The 26,982-nt window shown below is 42.2% G+C and overlaps 1 long non-coding RNA gene across 1 annotated transcript; it reads left to right on the plus strand.

Annotated features, from left to right (window-relative positions):
• On the plus strand, nt 1-26,982 carry LOC138735519 (uncharacterized). Its single transcript, XR_011339733.1, has 3 exons — nt 1-108; nt 22,170-22,240; nt 26,539-26,982. It is a non-coding gene; the product is annotated as an uncharacterized lncRNA (long non-coding RNA).

The raw sequence follows: 26,982 nt of genomic DNA on the forward strand, positions 1-26,982 counted from the left end.
GAGACCAGATCACCTCAAGGAACTGGAGCTGCAGCTGAATGCTCGGAGAATCCTCCAGAAGCTAAGAACATTATAGATCGCAGTGACAGTGCTGTGGTCACACCAAAGGTGCATATTGCAGGTACTTGGGTAACCACCTAGAAAGGTAAAGCAACTCGGAAGACACTACAAAGTTCCCCTGTGGCCAGTCCCCCTAGAAACAGGTATAAATCTTTGAACACTTCTGGGGAAGATGATGGTACTGGGAGCAGCAGCACTGGTTCTGAGGAATGCTGGAGTCACATAGGAAAATTGATAGGGAGATAGATGGGAGAATCTATGGCTGCAAACAAGAATCATGTTGTTTGCCGGGTGGCTGGGTCAAGGATGGCCCTGAGCAATTGCAGAACATCCTTAATGGGAGGATGAGCATCCAGAGATGATTGTGCATCTTGGTACCAATGACATAGGTAGGGAAAGGGATGAGGATCTGTGGAGTAAATGGAGGGAGCTAAAAGACACGAAAATGCAGGACCTTGAGGGTGGGATCCTTGGGATTACTCCCAAGTGTTGTACTCCCATAAGTTTAGAAACAGAAGGAAAGGCCGGAGAAGAGAACACCCTGGATCTGGTGTACACCAACTGTACAAGGTTGCCCCTTGCTCCTACCTTCGATACTCAGATCACATATTCGTCCTGCTAACCCCGACATACAGACTGCTTGCAAAATTATCTAAGCCGGTTCATGGGGAGATCAGGACGTGGCCAGAGAGTGACGGGGGCGGGGGGTGTTGTGGCACAGCAGCACTACAGGACTGCTTTGAGTTTGGAGCTATTTCAGGGAGGTGGCCACCCTCAACTGTCATGTCAACATCATGGAGTACACAAGCTCAGTGATTGGCTACATCAGCAAGTTCATTGAGGATGTCACCAAGATCAAATGCTTCAGAACCAGGGCTAACCAGAAACCAAGGGTAGGATTGCAGAGGTCCAGGCACTTCTTTGATTTTGTGATATTGTCTTCAGGTTAGGAGACAAGATGGTACTAAGATCAGCTATGGCTGAACTTTCCCACGCAACTAGAAGGCAAACCATAGGTGTATACAGAAAATCCACAGACAGCTATGGGTCACTGGTGACTCAAGACACATGTGGCAAGAGATTAAGACCATAACAGATCACAAGACTATCTTGTGAGTCAAAAACAATGATACTTCCCTTTTGGACAGTCTGAATATTTTTCTATGCCCGGTATGATTAGAATAGGCAGATACCGAAGAAAGCTCCTGATGAACAGGCCCCCTGCAGAGCGGTGGCCGAGGAGAGGAGAACCCTATCCTAGGTGAATGCCCACAAGGTAACGGGATGAGACAACTTACCTGGTTGGGTACTGAAGAACTGTGCAGACCAACTGACAGAGGTTCTTACAGTCATCTTAAACACCTCACTGCAGCAGTCCATTGTTTCCATAATTTTCAAGACAGCCACTATCCTCCAAGTACCAAAGAGGGCAATGATAACAGGTCTCAATGACACTAACCTCCATTATTATGAAGTACTTTGAGTGTCTGGTGATGAAACGCATCAAAGTGTACTGCCCAGAGTCACTAGACTTACTTCCATTCACCTACAGATGGAACCATTCCACTGATGATGTTATAACCTTGTCCTTCAACTCCATCCTGACCCACCTGGAGAATGATGCCTCATACTCCAGGTTGCTGTTCATTGACTTCAGCTCAATGCTTAATCTGATCAATCTCCAAAGGCTGATGCAAAAGTTATCCTCGCTGGGATTTAAAACCCATCTCCATAACTGGATTTTGGACTTGCTAACAGAAAGAACACAGTCTGTCCATGTTGGCAGCAGAAAATTGAGCACCGTCACACTGAACACTGGTGCACCTCAGGGTTGAATGCTTAGCCCATTCCTGTTCACGCAACTGACCCACAAATGCAATGTCAGATCAAGCTGTAACAGTGTCATCAAGTTTGCAGGTGATACCACAGTCATTGACCTCATCAGCGCTGTAGAAAAGAGATGGAAAATCTTTTAGTATGGTGCAAAAATAACAACCCGAGTCTTAATGTGGACAAGACAAAGGAGATGATTGTGCCATCTGGTCTTTTTGAATTCCTTCTCCTCTCACCTTAAATCTATGCTCTCATTTTAAACTTTAGACTTTCCTACTGTAGGATAAAGACTATGACCATTAACCTTATATGATCCATCATGACTTTATAAACCTTGATTAGTTTGCTCCTTCAGGTCCCATGAAGGAGGTGGTGTGTTCCTTCTGCCATTTACACTGGATTCCAGTTCCACAGCAAAAAAACTTCAGTTCTTTGCGCCTTATTTGACACTCTTTATTTTTATTCGTTAAGAGCCTTGCGTTTAAATCGCTTTTTCTCTCAAATCCCACTTCCCCGATCCCACATGGTCTCTTTTAATTGTACATGGGAAAAAAAAATCCAGCTGATCATTCAAATTTGATTTTTCTTTAATAAGTCTGAGCTTTCTCTCTCTTGTTAGCTCAGACTTCTTCAAGCACCTAATCATATCATTCCCAGCAGCCAATGAATTGGAATGATTTTCACAGGCAGAGTACCATTTGTGGCTGCTATTGCATAGCATGTTTAAGTGAGACAAGATAGCAAGAAGTATAAATTATTAGAGAAGTTAAACAATGATAAATTTCTGGGTGTCAAATGCAATTCAGGCCTAATATCAAAAAAGCTCAGCTCTGTTCTCTGAAATATCATAGATCTCTCAGTGGCCAACCATTCAGGGCCCTAAAGAGTCCTTCCAAGTGAAGCAACACTTCACTTGTGACTCTGCAGGGGTCACCTATTGCAACCAGTACTTCCGTTATGGTCTCCTCTACACTGGAGAGGCTGGATGCAGATTGGGAGATCATTGGGCACCTCAGTTCTGTCTGCCGCAATCCCGTGGATCTCCCAGTGGCCACCCCTTTCAATTCCTCGCCCCATTCCTTGTCTGTCCATGGTCTCATGCACTGCCAGACTAAGAGAGACTGGAGGAACAACACCTGATATTCCATCAGGTCACCCTCCAACCAGATGGCATTAACATTGACCTTTGGTTTCCATTAGAAACCCCCCCATCTGCGACATTACTGTCACCAGACTTCACTACATTGAGGACATCTCCATGAGGTGGGGTCTTTAAAAAGCAACCCCCACCACTTAGGCCATGCCCTATTCACTCTGCTACCATCAGGAAAAAGGAGTCTTAAGACAAGCACTCAACAGTTTCTTCCCCACTGCCATCAGATTCCTGAATAATGAATGAACCAAAGACACTCTACATTTTTGTGCTCTATTATTTTTTTATAGTAATATTGTATGGTTATAATATGAATCTTTCCACTATGACTGTAAGTTTGACGTCTGTGGTAGGTAAATTAATGGAGAAAATTCTTAGAGATAGTACTTATAAACATCTGGATAGACAGGGTCTGATCAGGAGCACTCAACATGGATTTGTGGGAGGAAGGTCATGTTTGACCAATCTGATTGAATTTTTTGAAGAGGTGACTAGGAATGTGGATGAGGGTAGCGCAGTGGATGTTGTCTATATGGACTTCAGTAAGGCCTTCGATAAGGTACCACATGGAAGGTTAGTTAGGAAGGTGCAGTCTTTAGGTATAAATTTTAAGATAGTCAAATGGATTGAACATTGGCTGAAAGGGAGAGGCCAGAGAGTGGTAGTGGATAATTGTCTGTCAGGTTGGAGGCCGGTGACCAGTGGTGTGCCTCAAGGATCTGTATTGGGCCCATTGTTGTTCGTTATATACATTAATGATCTAGATGATGGGGTGGTGAATTGGATTAGTAAATATGCAGACGATACTAAGATAGGTGGAATAGTGGATAATGAAGAAGGTTTTCAAGGATTGCAGAGGGATTTGGGCTGCTTAGAAAAGTGGGCTGAAAAATGGCAGATGGAATTTAATGCTGATAAATGTGAGGTGCTTCATTTTGGTAAGAAGAATCAGAATAGGACATATGTGGTAAATGGGAGAGCATTGAGGAATACAGAAGAGCAGAAAGATTTAGGAGTAACGGTACATCGTTCCCTGAAGGTAGAAACTCACGTGAATAGGGTGGTGAAGAAGGCTTTTAGTATGCTGGCCTTTATCAATCATTGCATGGAATATAGGAGTTGGGAGGTGATGTTGAGATTGTATAAAACGTTGGTGCGGCCTAATTTGGAGTTCTGTGTGCAGTTCTGGTCGCCTAATTATAGGAAGGATATAAACAGAGTGGAGAGAGTGCAGAGAAGGTTTACCAGAATGTTGCCTGGGTTTAAGCATCTGGAGTATGGGGAGAGATTGGACAGATTGGGTCTTTATTCTTTGGAGCGTAGAAGGTTGAGAGGGGATTTGATAGAAGTATTTAAGATTATGAAAGGGATAGACAGAGTGGATGTGGATAGACTATTTCCGTTAAGAGGAGGAAAGATTAAAACAAGAGGACATGAGTTAAGAATTAAGGGGCAGAGGTTTAGAGGTAACATGAGGGGGAACTTCTTTACTCAGAGAGTGGTAGCCGTGTGGAATCATCTTCCGGGAGAAATAGTGGCGGCGGAGTCAATTGTATTATTTAAGAAAAGGTTGGACAGGTATATGGATGAGAAGAAGATGGAGGGTTATGGGCATTGTGCAGGGAGGTGGGACTAGAAAGGGGTGTTTGGTTCGGTGCGGACTAGAAGGGCCTAATGGCCTGTTTCCGTGCTGTAATTGTTATGTTATGTTATGTTATGATGCTACCGAATTTCATGACTTGTTCATGACAATAAATTCTGATTTTGATTGTAATCTTCTTCCCCTGTCTCCTTTCCTCTCTCTCTCTCTCTCTCTCCTTTCACAGAGCCAAAATAAATTCTCACCTTTCCTCTTATCCAATTAAGAACTTTTGTCTGTTGGTCTGCTCTTCTACCCCTCCCATTCTTCTCCATTTCTTACCCCATCCATTAATTCAGATGTCTGTCTTTTTTTAAATTTATACCTTGAGGAAGGGAACAGTTCCGAAATGTTGGTAATGTATCCCCTAGGGACACCATGAGACTGGCTGAGTTCCTCCCGCATTTCAGTGTTTTGATCAAAGATGGATGTATGCTTTGACCACATATTATAAACAATGCTAATATTGCAGAGTTATCAAAAATGAAATAAAAACAGCAAATGCTGCAAACAATCAGCATACAGAGCAGCATATGTGGACTGAGAAACCGTGCTCTCGATGAATTTTGTTAATGGGATTTGGTGGTTCCAAGTACAGTAAAGCCCCCGGTATTTGGCACCTATGGGGATTGGTGGATACCGGAGATGCAAATTTTCTGGTTGCTTAAGGCTCTCTCTTACAGAGTCTAACTAATACATCAGTATTGAGGATAAACAGTTTAAAAGACAAAAGACTGTAAAAGGTGAAGTAATTTTTTTTAATAAAAAACAGTATTTTGGTCCTTAATTATGTAAAGTTCACTTTAATCAGGTAATTCCCGTAACTTGCAAAGTTTAAATTTAAATTCAAACCCCAGTTGTTGGCGCTGTAACAGAGTTGCCCTAACTACCACACTAACTGTGCCGCCATCATAATAAAAGCACCCCCCCCCCAAGTTTACAGATAAAGCCTTACTAATATATTTAATAATATACTAATAAATTTAAAGATGCTTACTCGGCAAAGATAGGGAGAAACTTTGGGAGAGTTGCTCCAGTGGCAGCGGCATTCATCCTGGGTGGCGCCATTTTATTCAAACACAACTTTTTATTCAAACAGCTGCCGCAGGTGATTGGGGCGCCCCTCTGGCTAGATGTTTGCTCCCATCTTTACCAAGGGGTCGTGTGTTACTTGTACTATTTTAAACTTTTATTTAAATTTTTATTTATTTTAACGTCTACCTATTTATTTATTTATGTCCTTGCTTTTTTAAAATTTTTGCTGGTTGATTGAATTTGGGATTTTACTGTATATTCTTTTTCATTACAAAACTGTGACTTTCAAGCCTAAAGATAAACTTTCTATTGATAAAAACATGCATAGAGGTAAGCTTATTATTCATTTGAAGGTGTTGCAGGCAAATCTTCAATGTTTCAGTAAGCTCTGTCAACCCTTGAAATAATAGTGGTCAACCACCTCTGTGAGTTATTGTCGAGCATGTAGTAAATATTCTCCCAAAAATGAGAAGCAATACAACAATTTCTTAAAATTTGTGTTAAAAAAAATAGCCTGCATAAAATGAGGTAGATAACCATATTACCATGGATAGAATCTTTCTGTTCAGAGGCATAGAGCCAGAGATTCATCTCTTTGGCTTGGCTTCGCGGACGAAGATTTATGGAGGGGGTAAATGTCCACGTCAGCTGCAGGCTCGTTTGTGGCTGACAAGTCCGATGCGGGACAGGCAGACACGGTTGCAGCGGTTGCAGGGGAAAATTGGTTGGTTGGGGTTGGGTGTTGGGTTTTTCCTCCTTTGCTTTTTTTTTAGCATAACAAAAAGGTCCCTTTGCCCCATTGAGTTCATGGCTGACCATCAAGCATCCATTTTAATTTTCTCAACTTCCTCTAGATTTGACCATTCTCCTACACGCTCCGATCAATTTACAGAGGTCAGTTAACCTAACAACTCTCAAGTCTTTGGGATATAGGAAGAAATGAGAGCACCCAGGGGAAAACCGATGTTGTGAGAGGGAGAAGGCAGAGCAGAGGTTAGGATTGAATCTGAACTGCTGGAACACTGTAGCAACCATTCTTATAGGCTGTGACTTTTGGGCCACCACGAACAAATTCCTTTCCATCAGTCTCCACCACCTAAAATGAGAGAAGGAGAAGAAGACGAAATGAATTGATCCAGTGTGTAAAAGTAGAAGACACAAATTTCTTGTTTATTTTCATTGTGTGATGACATTGTTTAATGGGTTTAATGTATCGTATATATTGAACGTTGAGTGGGTGGGGAGGGGGGGGTGAAGGAGGGAGGGAAGGGAGGGGGGAAAAGGGGAGAAAAATGACAGTGTATATTCAAGAGGGAAATGTTTGTGTGTATTTTGGTCAATATGATTCATAGTGTGAAAAATTTAAAAAAATTTAAAAAAAGATCTTGTGATCTTGTGAATTCTCTGATTATTTAATGCATTTTGTTGTATGAAAAACATGCTCACTATATTCAAAATAGCTGGGTTAAAACAATTCGTGAATTTCACAGTTCCATGGTAGGTGCAGCTGATTGCTAAGAGTGTCAACTTCACTTTTAAAAATATATTTGGTTTGAATTCTATCTATTGATAATGAGCTCAGCCAAATAAAACAAAATGCACCCCCTTCTAAAATTAATAATCAACATCTCACGGAGTCACAGAGCAGAATCCTCTGAAGTGTTCCTGATGAATAATGGCTTCCAAGTGTCTGCATCTAAATCACTTCTGGGGGAAAGAATTATTTTTTGATACAAGTTCATTAAACTGTCATCGGTTGTTTTCTTCTGGAAGAACCTGTAAATTTTGCCCTGAGACTGGGTTCTTTTAATTCTGGAAGACTTATATGGTGGCTGATAACTATTAGAAATGAGTTCAATAGGATAGGAGTTGAAGATGTTTCCAGTCGTGAAAGATTCTAAAGTTGTGGGCAAGTCACAAAAGAAAATCTGACACATATTCCTTGTAGAATCTGAAAAGGTGGAATTTGCTGACATGCAGATACTAGAAGGTGAAGAAAAAATACAAGTGTGGTAAACCACTGTGATGTACAATTACTTGAACAAGCATGCCTATTGGCCTGTGCCCACACACACACACACACACACACACACACACACACACACACACACACACACACACACACACACACACACACACACACACACACACACACACATAGTGTGGCAGGTTAAGCTGACCCCTAATTGCCTGAGGCATCTACCAGCTTTGAACTCTGGCTGCACTGTTTTGAGTCATTCCTGCAGGCCTCCTCTACCATTGTGCGATCAGAGATCGACAAACTGCAAGTACTGTACTCCCGGGATGCCACAGCATATCAGGAGGCCATGGACACCCTCAAAGGGCTATATCTGCATAAGATCAACTTTATCTATGTGTAACGTGAATAAAAGCTCTCATGACAGGAGTACAAACATTTTATTAGCTTATAACTAAGGGTAGGGTCACATAATAGTCTTCAGAAGGGTTCTGGGTTTAGGTGAGAAACCAGGGTAATATCTGAGCAGATGAGGTGGAGCCAGGAAGAGGAGCCAGCCATCAACACAACACCCTACCAGTGAATCCCAGTTCACAGCATTCACCCCTTCCTGCAGAATTTAGGCAGAAGACATTGGATTCAGAAAAAAAAAACTGAGAAATATACAGTTATTTACAAATTTACTGATTTAAGCAGTCCGGGAGGTCTCGAGATCCTGGTGGAGCACCTTAGCACTGGGGGGCCTTGGACTCCTTGGGTATCCTAGTCCCCTTGTGAGGGAGGAGAAGCGGGCTGGGTCTCTGACTCTGCGGTGGAGGGGAATGCACTTTCCTCCTAAACCGGATCCCCTGAGGCCCTGACTGGGGGTAGCGAGGATGAGCTCCATGGCTTGCAAGGCACTTGAGGCAATGGACCCTCTGTTTCAGCGGGTGCCAGGTCCCTGATGAAGACAGTGTCCTCTCTGCTATCCGGGTATTCCACATAGATGTACATGGGATTGGCTTGGAGCAGTTTCACACTTTCCACCAGGGGGTCAGTCTTGCTTCTCCTCACGTGCTTCCTGAGAAGGACCAGACCAGGAGTAGTCTGGTTGGGAGTGCAGATCCCGATGCTGACCTTCTTTTGAAATTGAATAGGAGCTCATGAGGAGTAGCATTGGTAGCAGTACATAGTAGCGACCAGATGGAATGGAGTGCCATAGGAAGGACTTCCTGCCATTGTGAGTCTGGAAGGCCTTTTGTCTTCAGGGTGAGTTTAACAGTCTTCCAGACCATGGTGTTCTCCTTTTCAACCTGCCTGTTCTCCCGGGGATTGTAGCCAGTAGTCCTGCTGGATGCAATGCTAATCGCTAGCAGGTACTGACATAGCTCGTCATTCATAAAGGTTGAGCCCTGGTTGCTATGAATGTAGCTGGGATACCCGAATGAAAATAGAGTCTAGGGCCTTCATGATTGATGAAGTGGACATCTCTGGACATGGAATGGCGAATGAGAAGTGGGAGTATTCATCAGTGGTAGAGAGGAGTGTTCCTGTTTGAGGAGGGGAGAGGTCCCTTAAAATAGACCTGGCAAGACCTGGTCATTTCCCTGACGTCTTCCATGGAGTAAGGCAGACTGCACACCTTGACAAAACAAGCCATGCAGGTGACCCCTAGATGGCAGAGCTCATTATGCAAAGATCGCAGTTGGCTGGTGTGTATCCTCTGGATAAGGCATCTGGAGGGTCATTGAGGGCTCCTGGCCAATAGGCAATGTCATCATTGTAGGTGAAGAGCTCGATCCTCCACCTAGCAATCTTGTCATTCTTGATTTTTTCCCCTCGACGTTATTAAACATGAATGTGACGAGCGCTGGTCAGTGAGGAGTATAAATCTCCTACCAGCCAGGTAGTATCTCCAGTGCCTTACAGCTTTTACAATGACTTGAGCCTCCTTTTCCAAAAAGTGGTTCTGGAGCTCATGGCCTTATAATGTCCGAGAGAAGAATGCAACCCACTTCCCCGCCTGATTGAGGGTAGCGGCCAGGGCTAAATCGGAAACGTCACTTTCCACCTGGAAAGGTACATTCTCTTCCACTGTGTACATGATGGCTTTTGCAATGTGATTTCAGAGGTAGTTAAAAGCCATTTGGGCTTCAGCCGAGAGGGGGAATTTAGTGGCTTTTGAGAGAAGATGGACCTTTCCAGTGTATTGAGGGATCTACTCAGTTCAATATGGTAAAAACCCAAGGCATCTCCTCATAGATTTTTGGTCCTGGGAACAGGAAGCTCTAACAGAGGGCGCATCCTATCATAATCAGGGCCAATGATGTCATTCTCCACCACGTAGCCCAGGATAGCCAGACGTTTAGTCCTGAACACACACTTGCTGGAATTATAAGTGAGGGTCATGGCTTTTGCTGCGTGGAGAAAGCTCTGGAGGTTGACGTCATGGTCTTCCAAGGTATGGCCACAGATGGTGACATTATCAAGGTTGGGGAAGGCAGCCTTCAACCCATCCTTATCCACCATTCTGTCTGCCTGCCTTTGGAAGATAGAAATCCCGTTAGTGATACTGCGAGGGACCCTCCGGAACTGATAGAGACAACTGTTTGCCTTAAATACTATATATGGATGGCCGTCTGAACGAACTGGTGATAAGCAGCTTTCAGTTTGATGTCGAATAGACCTAATACTGCGCAATATCATTCACCATGTCTGAAATTTGAGGGAGGGGGTATGCGTCCAGGATTGTGTACCGATTAATAGTTTGGCTATAGTGAATTACTAGCCTGGACTTTTACCACTACCACTTGTGCTGTCCACAGGCTGATGCTATGTTCAATGATATTGTCATTGAGCAGACGTTGTGTCTCAGACTGTATGAAATCTCGGTCTGCTGTGCTGTACCTCCTGCTCTTGGTAGCAATAGGTTTACAGTCTGGGGAGAGACTCGTGAAGAAAGTTGGGCGGGGGTCAATTATCAGTGTAGAGAGGCTGCATGTGGGTTCTGATTTTAGAGGCCTTCCATTCTGAACTGTTACGGGGTGGGGGGGGGAGGGGGGAAAGGGGACCAGAATCCTCCAAGATCACGCTTTTAAGAATATACTTCCTTAACATCATTGATGAATATTCTTGCTTTCCATTTGCCACTTCCATTTCCATTTTCTATCCCCTGCTTGACTTGTCTGCTGCCACAGTCCCTGGCAGTCTCTTCATTCTATTTGGCTTTCCCAGTTATATCCACAGTGACTGGGATATGAGTGATGAGCTGCACCAGTACCTGTTGCCAGAGGCATTGCAATGAGCAAGACCACCAGTTATAACCCCCACGGTAACAGGCAAGTGGAGAGGGAGAATGCTATGGTCTGGAAGACAGTCCTCCTAGCCCTGCAGTCAAAGGGCCTCCCAGTCTCCTGCTGGCAGGAGGTTCTCCCGGAGGCCCTCCACTCTATCAGGTCCCTGCTGAGCACCACCACTAACACTACACCACATTCCCCAGGAAATGTGCGATGGGGACCATACTACCTGCATGAATGATGTCCCCAGTGCTCGTTCTGCTCTGGAGGCATGTGAGGAACCATACGTCTGACCCATTAGTAAAAAGGGTCCACCTCCTCCATGCCAATCCCCAATATGCCTATGTGGCATATCTGGATGGACACGAGGACACCATTTTCATCAGGGACTTGGCTCCCTCAGAAGCCCTGGAGACCCCACACCGTCCTTTCCGTTGAACACACACGATGCACCTGACCTCTGGCATTCTGCCTCCGCTCCGAGGGAGGGTACACCAGGCACAGCGCCTACCCATCAGCACAATACTGATGGATACGAACTCGTGCCCAAGACCATCCAGGACTCTGTTGCTGCACTGCAGCAACATCCAGTTCTATGACGGTCCCAGAAAATGACCAGGCTGTCTGATAGGCTGAACCTATGACTTTAAATTGTAAATGGGCAACTTTGTAAGTTCCACTTCACCCCACGGGACTCTTTTTAAAAACAAGATGTGAATGTGGTAAACCACTGTAATATATAATTATCTGGTCAGGCGTACCTATTGGCCAGTAGTACCTAGAGTGAAAGATACGAAGTTGAGACGAAGTAAGGAAAGTAGGAGCAGGCTTGAGTGGAGGTAAATAATTTCATAATTTATTCAGTCACAAGTTGTCCTGGAAAATATTTCTTGCCCATCTGTAGTTGCCTGGCATGCTATGCCATTTCAGAGGGCACTCAGGACATTGTTTGGGTCTGCAGAGCCACAGAGGTCTGACTGGCAAAGCCAGTATAGCCATTGCAGCAAGGAGACATGTCAATCTAATAATTTCATCACCAATATTATGAATTGACTGGATTTATCTCTGAACTGGAATTTAAATTTGCCAGTGTTAGGATAGGATTCAAATTCATGACAAGGTGATTTGTTATTCAGACCAGAGGAAGGTGAAATGTGATGTTCTCCAGGGATTTGCGTGAGAATTGTTGATTTTTATCATTTATGACCTAGGCTTGACCACAACTTCACCATATGCAGGTTATACAAAGTTTGCTGCATTGTACACTGGCTCATTATAAGAAAGATGTAAAGGCATTAGAATGCATCCAGGAAAGAGTTAAATGAATGTTTCCCGGGATGAGAGAGCACAGTTCCACAAGGCTGGGGTTGGGACAGTTTACTTTTGCGAAGAGAAGGCTCAGGAGAGACCTGGTAGAAGTACACAGTTCATTAATTTCATAAGTGGCTTCACATGGTAGACTGTGGGATCCTATTCTCATTGGACTTTAGGTCTCAAGCATAATTTAATGGAAGAGAATTCCAAGCGATATGAAAAAAACATTCTTATTCAGAAGGTGGTTAGAATCTGGAATGCACATTCCCCTGATTTTATGGAGGCAGATTCCATTTGTGGCCTTTGAGAGGAAGTTGGTGATAGTATGTGTTGGGAAAAACATTGCAGGGAGCTGGTGTGGAAATGATGGGCAGAATGGTGTTATAGGGTTATAGAGTCATATAGCACAGAGAGTTAATGTAGCACTTTGAATGACTCAAAGACTTGTTGACTCAAACCAAGGCTTTTATTAACAAAAGATTGGAGTGTAGTACATCGAGGTCGACCAGTCTAGACTCTCCTGGGTCTGGTTAAGAGGAGCCCTTTATGACCTGCCAGTAGGCGTGGCTTCGGCTCTCTGCCAATCGCTATTACTATATGTAAATATATGCATTGGTGATAGTATCCTGTACCATCACAGTTAGATATCCTCCTTTCAAGTCACTCTTAGCCTCTTCTGCTCCAAAGAAAACAAGAGTAGCCTGAATGAATCAGGCACGATCCTGGTTACTATTCCCTGCACCCTCTCCTTTGCATTCAGAAGTTCGATCAATTTCCTTCTGTGCTGTAACCATCCTATGAATTCACTATTCTATTCCATGCTCCACTGTCCTGGATCAATGCAACAACCTTTTGGATGGTTATCAAAAGATTTTGTCAGTATATTGTTGTTAAGCTGTAGAATGTTTTGCAAATCCATGTGACTCTATGTGAAACAAACTGACAAAGTATCACTGTCAAAATGATCCTTTCTCCTTTGACCTCTCAGCGAAACATTCCTTCCCACTTCTCAGTTTTAAACAGGTTGCCAACTCACTTTTCTTGTGATTAACCCTACAAATCTCGTGTGGTCCATTAGTCCTTCTGTACAGATAAGAGCGCATTATCATATACATTGAAGGCGGAGTGGAAAGGCATCAGAAACAAGAATTTTTAGACATCTGTAGCTTTCTATCATTCCAAAAGAAAAGCTATTGAAGGAAAATTTTCCTGAAAGTTGAGTGCTCTGTCTCTGCTGGGACTTGTGTATATTACAAGCATACATGTAATGTGGTCGGTTGCAGGTAATAAATTATTGCAATATACTGGCACTGACTGAGTGCCAGCGCAATTCAACAAACAGCATTAAACAGGGCACCAGTTTTCTTGACGTCGAACTACACAGTTTCAACTGTACAACTTCCTCAGTGTTTGCCAGCAGTCAGAACATGCTGAACTTCTGAAGGCAGCGACCATCGAATGATGAAGTGTGAGTCTCCTATTTCTCTGTTAGCATTTCCCAAACCTCATGTAATTTCATATATAGTGAAACCAATGTTATGCTCACTGGGTGATGCGAGACAAGTGACTGGTTATTTGAGGTTAGGAGCTTGCCCACATTTTTTTATCAGAGTGCAGTGTGTTGTTTGAACCCTAGATTACACTGTTGGCAGCAGGTCAACTCATTTTCATGTCTTGAAGTTGAGCACATATCAGTGTCCAATTCTTGACCTTTTACTGCTTGAAAAAAAGTGACAATGGAAGTAAAGGAGAAGCAGGGTTCGGCCACTTTGCTCCTCAAGCCTACCCTGCCATTCAATATGATCGTGCCTGTTCTTCCTCAGGTCTCAACTCCTCTCCTGCAGTGGGAGGTGTAGATGGAGTTGTTGAAGGTGAGAGAGGTTAGTGTGATGTTGTTGTGGTGAATGTCTGCCAAGCTGCCTGTCTCCCCTCTGGTGAGTCTTGCTGTACTAACATTGGCTGTGCATTATCTCCACAGTTAAGGACACTCCCCTTGGATATAATTGTATATGCACCTATTGTCTTTCATTATTGTACCATGAATTTCTGCTAATAAAAGCCATGATTATTGTTTGACCACATCGTCTTTGTCTACTTCATCAACTGGCACTTCAGTTGTGAGCTGTATTTGACACCTTCTGGAGCTTCTTCTGATCTAACACAGAGCAGCTCCTGTACGACGCTGTGATGCACCCAGCTAGGATAGCATCTGTGAAAGTTGTTAAAGGACATGGGGAACATACCAGATTTCCTGAGCCTTCCAAAAAGGTAGAAGCATGGGCATGCTTTCTTGACTGTTATGTCAAGGTGATTGGCAATGTTTACTCCCAGGGCCATGAAATGTTCCACTATATATCACCACTGTTGATGTGGATAGGGAGTTGATTTACCTCCCTGCCCTAATTTTTCAAAACTGTAAAGAAGAAAGATCTACCGGTAATTTTTTAAATTTGCCTGTGATAAAACAATCCAACTTGGGCATCAAGCCTATTGCCAAACGATGAAAATGAAAGCATAATAACTCACCATTTTCTTAAAGCAATCAAAATCAGTTATGGAGGGATGCAGGGTGGTCTTACGTGTATCAGGTACAATCAACGAGGGTTCATCTTCTATATGGTCTGATCAATGCCCACCTTTGATATTGAACAGTTTGTTCATGAAAGCCAATAAGAGCTAGTAATTAAATTGCCAAAGATGTGCAATGTTAGGAATTAGCTAAGTGAATCTCTTGTAGACTCTATGTTTTAGGTTGTTGTCAATGCAAGTATATCTTTCTTAAATAAAGACTATTCCAAATGTGACCTCAAAAGTGTCCTGTACAATTCTTTTTTTAATTTTTTTTTTATTTTTCACACTATGAACCAATTTGACCAAAATACACATAAACATTTCCCTCTTAAATATACACAGTGTCATTTTCTCCCCTTTTCCCCCCTCCCTTCCCTCCCTCCTTCACTCCCCCTCTCCACCCACTCAACATTCAACATATATGATGCATTAAACCCATTAAACAATGTCATCACACAATGAAAATAAACAAGAAATTTGTGTCATCTACTTTTACAAACTGGGTCAGTTCATTTTGTCTTCTTTTCCTGTCATTTTAGATGGTGGAGGTCCGCGATAGGACTTCTCTTTTGTGTTCCATAGTATACTTAAAAGAACTAGAAATATCAATAAAAGAATTACATAAGAAATTGAAGGAATATGGAGAAGTATCGGGGTACAAGATCAACGCAAATAAAAGTGAAGCGATGCCAATGAATAATGCGGATTTCACAAAGTTTAAGAAAGAATCACCATTTATATGTCAAACACAAGCAATCCGATACCAAGATATACAACTAGATAATAATCTAGGCCATCTATACAAACTAAATTATCAGCCATTAATGAAGAAAATACAAGACGACTTAGAACATTGGAAAGATTTACCACTAACACTGATAGGAAGGGTAAATTGCATTAAAATGAATATCTTCCCAAGGATACAATACCTATTCCAATCGTTACCAATTCACCTAACAAAAAAATTCTTCAAGGAGCTAAAGAAAATAATTAGGAAATTCTCATGGAAAGGGGTAAACCGAGGATAGCGCGAGATAAATTAATAGAATGGTACAAACAAGGGGGCTTACAGCTACCAAAATTTAAGAATTATTATAGAGCAGCACAATTAAGATACCTATCAGATTTTTATCAAACAAGGGAAAAACCAGATTGGACCAGATTAGAACTAGATAAAATAGGGGAGAAGGTACTTGAACATATAAGTGGGATGAAAAGCTGGTACAAAATAGGAATTCACCAGTACTGCATCATCTGCTCACCATATGGAAGAAGTTTCACGTAGAAAGGAATAAAACAAATGATCAACTATCAAAATTAATATTGACGCAAAATGAACTAATCCCATTCACAATAGATAAGCTTTCCTTTAGAGAATGGGAGAGAAAAGGGATCAAAAGAATAGAAAATTGTTTTTCGGGAAATAAATTATTATCTTTTGAACAAATGAAGTGCAAATATGGTATAACTCACGGTACAATGTTTGCATACCACCAACTGAAAACCTACTTGAAGGACAAATTGGGAAGCAGGCTGAGGTTACCAGAAGGAAGCAATTTTGAATATGTGATTACAGACACAATGATAATTAAAAGATTTATAACGAACATGTACATCAAAATGCAAGTGAAAGATAATGAGGAAACAAGCTGTAAACCCAAACAAAAATGGGATCAAGATCTAAACATAAAGATAAAGAATGAAACATGGGAAAAGCTATGCTCCGGAACTATGAGAAATACAATAAACACAAGGTTACGCTTGATACAATATAATTGGTTACACAGGCTATACATCACACCCCAAATGTTAAATAAATGGGACCCAACAGTATCAGACAGATGTTTTCGCTGTAAGGAGGAAACAGGAACAACAGTACATGCAATTTGGGCATGTGAGAAAGTGGAAAAGTTTTGGGAAGATCTAAACCAGGTATTAAATAAAATCACAAAAAGCAACATACCAAAAAATCCAGAGATCTTTCTTCTAAGTAATATAAGAAGTAAAGAACTTGGACTCGATTTGGATGGAGCACAAAAAAGATTTATTATGATAGCCTTAGCTGTAGCAAAAAAGAACCATATAATTCTTATGGTACTTCTTCATTTCTAAACTCTAAGCCTCATGCGCTATCAGCCTATGTGCAATTTGTTTTCTTCACAACTTGCTGCATCCACCTGTTAATATTTTGTGATACATGCAAAAGTGTAGGCTGCTTTTATCGAGGGAGATTTGTTATAATTAGACACATAGAAATATATTAAAATGATGGTTAACAAACATATTAAAATGACAAGTTGCCAAAAACCAGCTGAGGCATCAAGCCTGTTTCCAAATGAGAAGAACCAAGGCATCGTAACTTGTCACTTTTCTTCAAAGAGATGCGCTTTGCTTAGCTTAGCGGTTAGTGTAACACTATTATTGAGCCAGCGAGCCAGATTCAAATCCAGCACGGTCTGTAAAGAGTTTGTACATTCTCCCCATATCTTGGGAAATTTGGGTGACACGAACTCTTGGGCCAGAAGAGCCTGTTACTGTGCTGTATTTCTCAATTAAATTTAATTAAGATCTATCTGGGAGGGATGCAGGGTGGTATCACATATAATTGGGTACTATCAATGAGGGTTCATCTTCTATATGGTCTGTTCAACACCCAGCCATGAAATAGACCAGTTGATTCTTGAAGGCCGATGAGAACTAGTAATGAGTTTGCCAAAGATATGCTGCTTGGTAACCTGTCTCATAATTGGGTAGATGGTGGCTAAACCCTTGCCTGGTGCAGAGGGTGGCTAGACGCTCCACAGGATGGAAAACAAGACCTGTAAAAGGGTGGATGAACCCTCTTGTAGGGTCAACAGCCATCTAGTCAGCACGTACCTTGAAGCGCAGAAAGGGCATCCCTTGCATCAAAGCTTAATCTGGCCATTCACTGCAACAGAATTTCCCCCAGCCGTCTTGGACCTCACCATGCCACTGGATCTGGGAGGGGGGTCTACTCACCAAAATCCATTCACTGTTCCTTTCTGAGGAGTGCGATATCCTCATATCAAACCCCGCAAACTGACTGAAAGGAACCATCATAATGCTATGGGATGGATAGCCAAAAGAAGCTGTTTGGTAGGTTAATTAGCTACTGTAAACTATCCTTGGTGAAGGTGTGTGGCAGAAGAACTGAAGATGGGGGAGAGTGAACTTGATAGGGTTTGAGAAACAGAGGCTTAGTGTAAAGGTGTGCTTGATGTTTAGTGCAAAGTTGAAAGATGTACACATCTGTGCATTATAACCTTTCAATACCATGACTCTATAACTCCCATTATATCACCTGACAGAATATTCCATGGACCTGGTACTCTCCCCTAATAGGACCATTGGCTAGCATGCAGATTGTTTCTTCTTGACATCATTAAAGAGACTAATGAATTGATTCCTAATACTGCACAATATTTCTTTTACAGTTATAATTCTTCAGATGACATTCCCAATCCCTTTCATATCATTTTGTCTCCTTATATTGACTTTTGTGTTTCAGCTTATTTTGAAGATATTCCATTTCATTGGGCTCATCAGTATGTAATTTTATGCATCAATAGATTTCTTACCAATGTTTTGTGAAGCCTTTTTGTAAAGCTAGTGGTGCTTACTGTCCAATGTGAACAATCCAAATGTTGGAAGTGCATCAACAGTGGGAAAATGCAACAAGGTTGAGGCTGGGCTGCTGAGCATTTTCAAAGCTTGTTTTGGACTATTGGAGGTGGTAGGAACAGCCACGCTTGAAATGAAGCAGGTGATGATTAGATAGCAAAGTGCAGGAGAGATGCAAGTGGATGGGAAGTTCCAAACATGGATCAACGGCACATTTGTGCAGCGGTATACACAACACTGTTACAGTGTCAGTGACCCGAGTTTGAATCTGGCCCTGTCTGTAAGGAGCTTGTTCGTTCTCCCTATGTCTTGGTTTCCTCCCACCCTTCAAAACACATGGGAATTTATAGGTTAATTTAATTTAATTTAGTTTTAATTTAGGCATACAACACGGTAACAGGCCCTTTCAGCCCTTGAGCCCGTGCCACCCAGTTACACCCAATTAACCTACGACCCATATGGGACAAAACCGGAGCACGTGGAGAAACCCACACAAACATGGGGAGAATTAACAAACTCCTTACAAACAGCACCAGATTCGAACCATGGTCGCTGGCACTCTAATAATGATGCGCTAACCACTACTCTGTGTTGCCCTAATTGGGGTATTTGGATGCATGGACTGGAAGGGCCTGTTACTATATGTTTAAATTTAAGTAACACCTTGCATGTGTGGCAATTTGACATTTTAAAGCATTCGAAGAAATTTAATGCGATCAAACAAATTTGGCAGATAACCAGAGCTAGTAGGACTAGTAGATCATGGTTCTATGGAGAGTATGAAAGGAGGAGAGGGAGGTGGAAGAGCCACATTAGCCCACTGAATATTTCTAATTAACAACTCCTAAGTTAACATGCAGATTGATCAATATACATATTTCTCATCTTATGATATTGGTGGCCATTGCATGACACTGAAGTTGACATAAAGTGGGGCAAGCTGGAATTGTGGATAGTATTTGCAAAGGTTAAAATGAAATTTTAAAAGTGTTCCAGCTGGTCAGCTAGAGCTGGGAATGAATTGAAGTTGGTCCTTTCATTCCTACAGTTGATACGCTGCAGAAATGGTGTGAGGCTGCCTCCTGGTGTTGGCATCACTGACAACCGAAATTCAACACATTGTCAAATCTATTTTCACTCTCAATTAAAATTAAGTCATGGAGCTGTGATGATGTGGACATGGGTTACAAAATGAGATTAGCCAGTGAAATATATTTCCAAACTATTCCAGTTTACATGGAAAAACAAGGTAAATGGAAAGAAGGTAATTAATGTTCAAATTTCAAAGTTCAGAATTCAGATTTATTGTCAGGGTGACATCACATACAACCCTGAGATTCCTTTTTTCCTGCAGGTAGGGGAGAAAAAAGTATAAAATAGGATACCTATACATGTAAACAAATAAAGAACTGGAAGCAAACTGACTGTGCAATACAGAGAAAAACGTGATCAATTAAGTGCAAAAGTAAAGGTCCTTAAATGAGTCCCTGATTAAGTTTGTTGTTGGGGAGTCTGATGGTGGAGGGGTAGCAGCTGTTCCTGAACCCAGTGGTGCAAGTCTTGTGGCATCGATACCTCTTTCCTGATGGTAGCAGCAAGAACAGAGCATGTGCTGGGTGGTGCGGATCCTTGAAGATTGCAGCTCTCTCCGCTGGCAGTGTTCCCTCTAAAATGTTCCTGATGTTAGTGAGGGTTTAGCCTGTGATGTTCTGAGCTTTGTCCATTACAAAGCTTTCCTAATGTATTTCATATTTTACAATTAAATCCCACGTTGGCTCCCCGGAAACTATCACAAGGGATGCTCAGCAGGAATGATTATGAAGCTTCTGTTATATATTATGAGCGCAACAGTAGGCCATTTGCCCCTTGAATCCTGCTTTTCCATTCATCAAGATTACAGCTGACCTATCTCAAGGTTATTTATCTGCACTAACCCATATCCTTTCATTCCCTTAACGTAGAGGCAGGCTGCTGGTTCCACGTTGTGGTTCAGAGTGTTTGCTAATGCAAGACGGCTGTCCAACGTAGTAGTCAGTGACCAACCCCAGCTTTGAGCAAATCTGAATTTGGTGCTACTTTAGGGAATTTCATAACTGGACACAGTGGATGTCTGTGCAGATTCTTTTAAGGCACCCAATGTTCATGTTTAGATTGGAACTCTATGAATGTGCCAACCACATTTACATCTTCTCTCATTCTTTTTAGCAATTTCACCGACCACAATTGGCCATCATCACTAAATCTTCACTTACGGGAAGCTCATCTTGTATTTGATTGCCAAAGGCAACCTAGAGGAAAACCCTTCATATCCTGCCTGTGTAGTCTATGACATGAACACCAAATTCTCCAACCACAGGCTGCACTATCTTAGCTCCTTCCTCTCTCTTTCTGATCCATCCAGGTCCTCTCAGGTCCTCCCACATCCTCCTCACCCCCAGCACACTATAACTTAGTTTCTTTTCCTTCACCCATGACTCTCCATCTACCAATCGCCCACACACACACCTCCCTCTGGGTCCCCGATTCCTTACCCTTTTAGTTTCCACCTGCTCACCATCTCTTCTTTATCTTGTGCCAATTATCACCTTCCCTTCTTCCAAGATTTCATAATCTGCTGCCCATTGTTGTTCTGTGTATCATCTCCCTGACTTACAGTCTCTTCTCTTTCCTATCCCACCTGGGAGATCATCCCACCAGAAACCCCTCCTCACCTAAAAATTTGGATAGGTATATGGATGGGAGCGGCATGTAGGACTGAGGACAGGGTGCAGGTAAATAGGACTCAATGGTTTTCATCAAAATCACAAATGGCAGTGAGGAAGAGTGTAGGAGGGAGATAGATCAATTTGTTGAGTGGTGTCACTCCAGTAACCTTGTGGTCAACATTAGCAAAACCAAGGTGATGATTGTGGACTTCAGGAGAAAGTCAGGGGAACGCAACCCAGTCCTCATCAAGGGCTCAGTAGTGGAGAGGGCCAAAAATTTCAAATTCCTGGGTATCAACATCTTCGAGGATCTGTTCTGGGGCCTCCATGTTGAGGCAACAACAAAGAGGTCTCTCCAGTAGCTATACTTAGTGAGGTGTCTGAGGAAATTCGATATGTCACTCTCGAAAACTTCTACAGGTGTACCGTGGAGAGTGTTCTGACTGTTGCCAATGCTTAGGACAAAAAAAACTCCAGAGGGTTGTTAACTCGGGTTGTGAAATCACGGGAACCAGACTTCACTTTATCAAGGATATCTACAAGAGGTGGTATCTTAAGAAACCAGTATCTCTCCTCAAAGACCCATGCCCTCTTCACTCTGCTACCATTGGGAAAAAGGTACAGCAGACTGAAGATGAGCATCCAGCGGCACAAGGACAGCATCTTCCCCGGTGCCATCAAATTCCTGAATGGTCAATGAACCAAAGACACTGCCTCACTTTGGCTTTCCGTGCAATATTTGCATTTATTTTTGTCAGGTGGTTTATATGAATTTTTGGACTATGATTGCTGCTGGAAAACAACAAACTTCATGACTTGTTCACGACGATAAATTTTGATTGCGATTCTGATTTTAGGCACGGACTGGATGGGCTGATGGGTCTGTCTCTGTTTCCTGGTGTCTTAAGGGTTCACTGATGTAGGGTCTCAATCCAAAACATTAACCATTTCTTTCCCTTTGCAGATGCTGCCTGTCCCGCTCAATTTCTCCAGCAGCTTGTTTTCTGCTTTGGAATCTCCCTACCTTGCAGCAGGGTGAGTTACTGTCAATATGGTTCTCTGCGGGCCTCTCACAGAGCAGAACAGTTAAATAAAAGCAGTTTATATAAATAAGACATATCTGGAGTGAGTTAAAAGCTCAGGGTTCAACTGAAACCAAAGTAAATAGGTTTTATTCTCATAGTGCATGACTGAACCTATGCTGCTCAGTTAGGTTACAGTGTGCAAGGCTCTCTTTAGCTGTTTGTTACTCTATAGATCTAATAACAGTATCAAGGATTTCAAACTGTTTCTTCTCAGCTGGCATGGAAACTGCCCTGTTTCTAATTTAAAGTTATGCAGGACCTAAACTGACCCTCAGAACATTGTACAAATAATCTGTTGGATCAGTGTGTGGGCATTGCACCTGCAACGAAGGCTTGTCCAAGGAGCAACATCAGAGAAACTTGGAGGAGAACAATCGAGGAATTCACTAAGGCAACTTTATTATATTAGCAAATTGACACAGATGTTGTTCCCCAGGGTGCAAGCATCACATGGGGATCTCCTGCTAGAGTTAGGAACAAGAAATTCAAATAGAAATTCAATATTAACAGTGGATGGCAACAAGAACGAACTCTTCAGAAAATGACTGTTTCATGCTTAATATTTTCTTTACTATCCTTGATATCAAGATATTTTCTCTTTTCACTATGCTGCAGACATAAAAATATAGTTTAACAGAACCTTAATGCCAAGCTGCTGCTCCACGTGATGGCATTTCCTTAACCTCAGTTATGATCTGATTGAGGCAGAGCGTTCCATTCTCCACTATGATTTTCAAATGGAAGTAAGAAAGAAAGTTACTGAGCAAGTGATTTTCAGATTCTGTCATTTTTCTTTATGAGAGTGCATCACATCAGAGAGAAATTGAAATCAAACTCGACTATACTTTCTTACAAAAGCCAGGTCTAAATAATTTTTCAGGCCATTTGCACCATTACTCTTCCATGGTTGTGAACAGATAAACTGATGCTAAATGCCATCTTTCACTCAAGTGTATCACTATCGTGGGCGCACAACATCTCCTCACTTGTCAGGAAGTCACAACAGTGACTACACTTCCGGAGAAGACTGAAGTGAGCAAGGCTACCAGTCGCCATCATGTCAACCTTCTACAGGACGTCTATCAAGAGCTTCCTGGCCAGCTGCATCACAGAGTGGTTCAGTTGCTGCAGAGAAATGAATCAAGGGATCAAGATGATAAGAGTGGCAGAGAAGATCACTGGAGTGTCTCTCCCCCCAACCCCACCCCCATCGACGTGATTTACCAGGATCATTATCTGAAGAGGGCCCCTCCCAGTCCACACACAGCATCTTTTAGCTGATCTTATCGGGAAGGAGTAACAGAGCCAGCACCACCAGACTGAGAAACAGCTTCTTCCTGTGAGCAGTGAGAATGTCGAACGACTAACCATCCAAACACTACATATGCATGACAAGTATTCATATATACAAATAAATGCTGAAACTTTGTTGAAGGTTACAAGAAGATATAGACAGGATGCAGAGTTGGGTAGAAAAGTGGCAAATGGATCACACTAACCATCCAAGACCTTCATATTTATGAAACATCATCCATTTATTTATATATATATAGAACAATGCAGCACAATACAGGCCCTTCAGCCCTTCATGTTGTGCTGACCCATATATTCCTTTCTAAAAAAAAAAGTACTAAACCCTCTCTACCCCATAACCTTCTATTTTTCTTTCATCCATGTGTCTTTCTAGGTGTCTCTAAATGTCCCCAGTATTTCAGCCTCCACCTCCATCTCTGGCAAGGCATTCTAGGCACCCACAGCTCTCTGTGTAAAACACGTACCCCTGATGTCTCCCCTAAACTTCCCTCCCTTAACTTTGTACATATGTCCTCTGGTTTTTGCTGATCCTGCCCTGGGAAACAGGTGCTGGCTGTCCACCCTATCTATGCCTCTCATAATCTTGTAGATTTCTATCAAGTCTCCTCTCATCCTTCTACGCTCCCAAGAGAAAAATCCCAGCTCTGCTAAACTTGCCTCATAAGGTGTTTCCCAATCCAGGCAACATCCTGGTAAATCTCATCTGCATCCTCTCCATGGCGTCCACATCCTTCCTATAATGAGGTGACCAGAACTGAACACAATACATTAAGATTGGTCTTACCAGAGATTTGTAGAGCTGCAACATGACCTCTCTACTCCTGAACTCAATCCCCCTATTAATGAAGCCCAGCATTCCATAGGCCTCCCTAACTATCCTATCAACCTGTGTGGTGACCTTCAGGGATGTATGGATTTGAACCCCAAGGTCCCTCTATTCATCCACACTCTTAAGTAACCAACCATTAACCCTGTACTCAGCCTTCTGGTTTGTCCTTCCAAAATGCATCACCTCACACTTATCCGGATTGAAATCCATCTGCCACTTTTCTACCCAACTCTGCATCCTGTCCATATCTTCTTGTAATCTTCGACAAGTTTCAGCATTTATTTGTATATATGAATACTTGTCCTGCATATATAGTGCTTGACTGTGTGTGTGTTATGTCTGGTTGTGTGTCTGAGTGTTTTGCACCCAGGGCCAGAGAACCCTACTTCATCAGGTTGTACTTGTGCAATTGGGTGACAATAAACTTGACTTGACGTGACAAGTCAGCTTCTGTAGCTAAGGGTTGAAACAAAGACATCAGTTTTGCTTGATCTTTAGCTGGTGATCTCTGCAGTTACTGAGTGAATCAGTTCACATGCTGGCAGTCAGGAAATGCAACTATCTTTGCATGTAGTTCTGGCATATTCATTACCATTGGTTGAGTAGAATAGGTTGAGTTTGAATAAGTTTAAATTAAATTGTGTTCAAACCCCACATGCAAATTAAACGGACTGAATTTCCGATGGAGATTTTGATTCATCACCATTACTTTGTTTCGTAGTCGAATCATAGAGCCATAGAACCACAGCTCAGAAACAGATTGTTCAGCCCTTCTAGGTCATACCAAAAATAAGACTATATTTCTTCCTGGATATGATAGGAAACAAATTCCTTTAATTATTATAATTAAATTCTATTCTTATCAGCCTGACTGGTTTCTTTAATTTCTCATTGCAAGAGGAGAATTTGTAAATACAGGGCACCAACAGTTATGAAACCTATTCAAATGTTCATATTAATAGTTCCTTGTAGGTATCCTTAAGTGGCTGATTATTGCAAAACACAGGAATAAATAACCTGTGATTTTTCATTGATTGTAAATTGTGTTTTTTGATTTCCTCATTCCTACACTTTGTCATGAAAATAGAAAGGGGGTTTTGATGTCATCTTGCAGATTTAAGTATTTCATGAGTTAGGTTCTGTTAAAAGAAAATTGTTCTTGGTATTTTAAAAAATATATATAGGGTAGGATTTTTAATTAGCTAAGCACAATCTTCTGGAGGAACTCAAGTAGTATCGGTGGGAGAAAAAGAATGGTTGATGTTCTGAGCCATCACCCTTTATCAAGAATGGTGAGATGCAGAAGGGAAGCAAGTGAACAGGATGGGAGGGATGAGATAGAGGCCCGAAGTGGGACTGGTGAACCAGGCCGAGGTGAAACATGATGGTCAGAGGCAGTAGATTGGCATCTGCCAGACAAAGGAAGAGAGAGAAAAGAAAAAGAAAGGAGTCAGAGGAAGGAAGATGAGTCATGCAGGGTGGAGAGGTGATTAGAAGATTAGAATCGGATCATGAACTAGATGAAAATGGTCTTATACGGTTCAGGTGGAACTGAGGGGGGTGGGGGGGTAGGGCAGACTGGGGAAACAGATAACAAAATAATCCAGTGTTGTTTGCTGCAATACGAATGCATCTGTTCAGTAGTGGAAGTAAAATAAAGCTACCCTGAAATATGCAATCTTTGTCTGTGTACAGCAGATTAAATATTGAGACTAACATGAACATTTAAAATTTAGACATACAGCACAGTAACAGGCTCTTTTGGCCCATGAACCTGTGCCACCTATTTACACCAAACTGACCCACAACCCCAGTACATTTTTGAATGGTGGGAGGAAACTGAAGCACCCAGAGGAAACTGACGCAGACACAGGGAGAACGTACAAACTCCTTACAGATAGTGTCACATTCAAACCACAGTTGCTGGTGCTGTGTAACAGCATTGCGTTAATCACTAACAATGCATTCATACCATGGAATAATATTCAGAGTGACTTTATCTTCCCAGATTATCCTGTTAGCAGACATTATTTTGCAGCTGCCTCTGTGTTCTCTGTATAATGTTGCTCCCTTCTCTTCAGTGTAATTACTTTTCTGTTGGAAAGGTACTCTGAAATGGTGGACGGGACGACGTATCCAAGGTGAGGGAGGGCTGACCGGCATCAGTGAAGCTACATCCACAACTTGTGAGCTACAAAATCTGTCATTGAATGCCAAAATATTAGAGTGGATGCAGAAATAATAGCAGCAAAACATGGATTTTCCACTGCCTGATTGAATTGTTTGAAAGCTGGTTTACCAAGTAACGCTCCATTATGCATGTGCTAAAGGTCCAGCAGTGGCATTGCCTGGGAGAAAACTGCACACGAGAAAGTGGGAGAATGTGGAGATGTAATTGTGCACAGATGTTTGGAAGTGACATGGAATTCTGAGCTTCATCTCTTACCACAGTTGTGTCAATGCCCGAGGAAACAGCTTTTTGTCCTTTCATCTGAGCTCTCCTACCAGCTCCGAGAGCCATCAAAATAAGATCAAATTTAGAAGAGTAC

This window comes from Narcine bancroftii, chromosome 6, assembly GCF_036971445.1.
Source record: "Narcine bancroftii isolate sNarBan1 chromosome 6, sNarBan1.hap1, whole genome shotgun sequence".
Classification (NCBI taxonomy): domain Eukaryota; kingdom Metazoa; phylum Chordata; class Chondrichthyes; order Torpediniformes; family Narcinidae; genus Narcine; species Narcine bancroftii.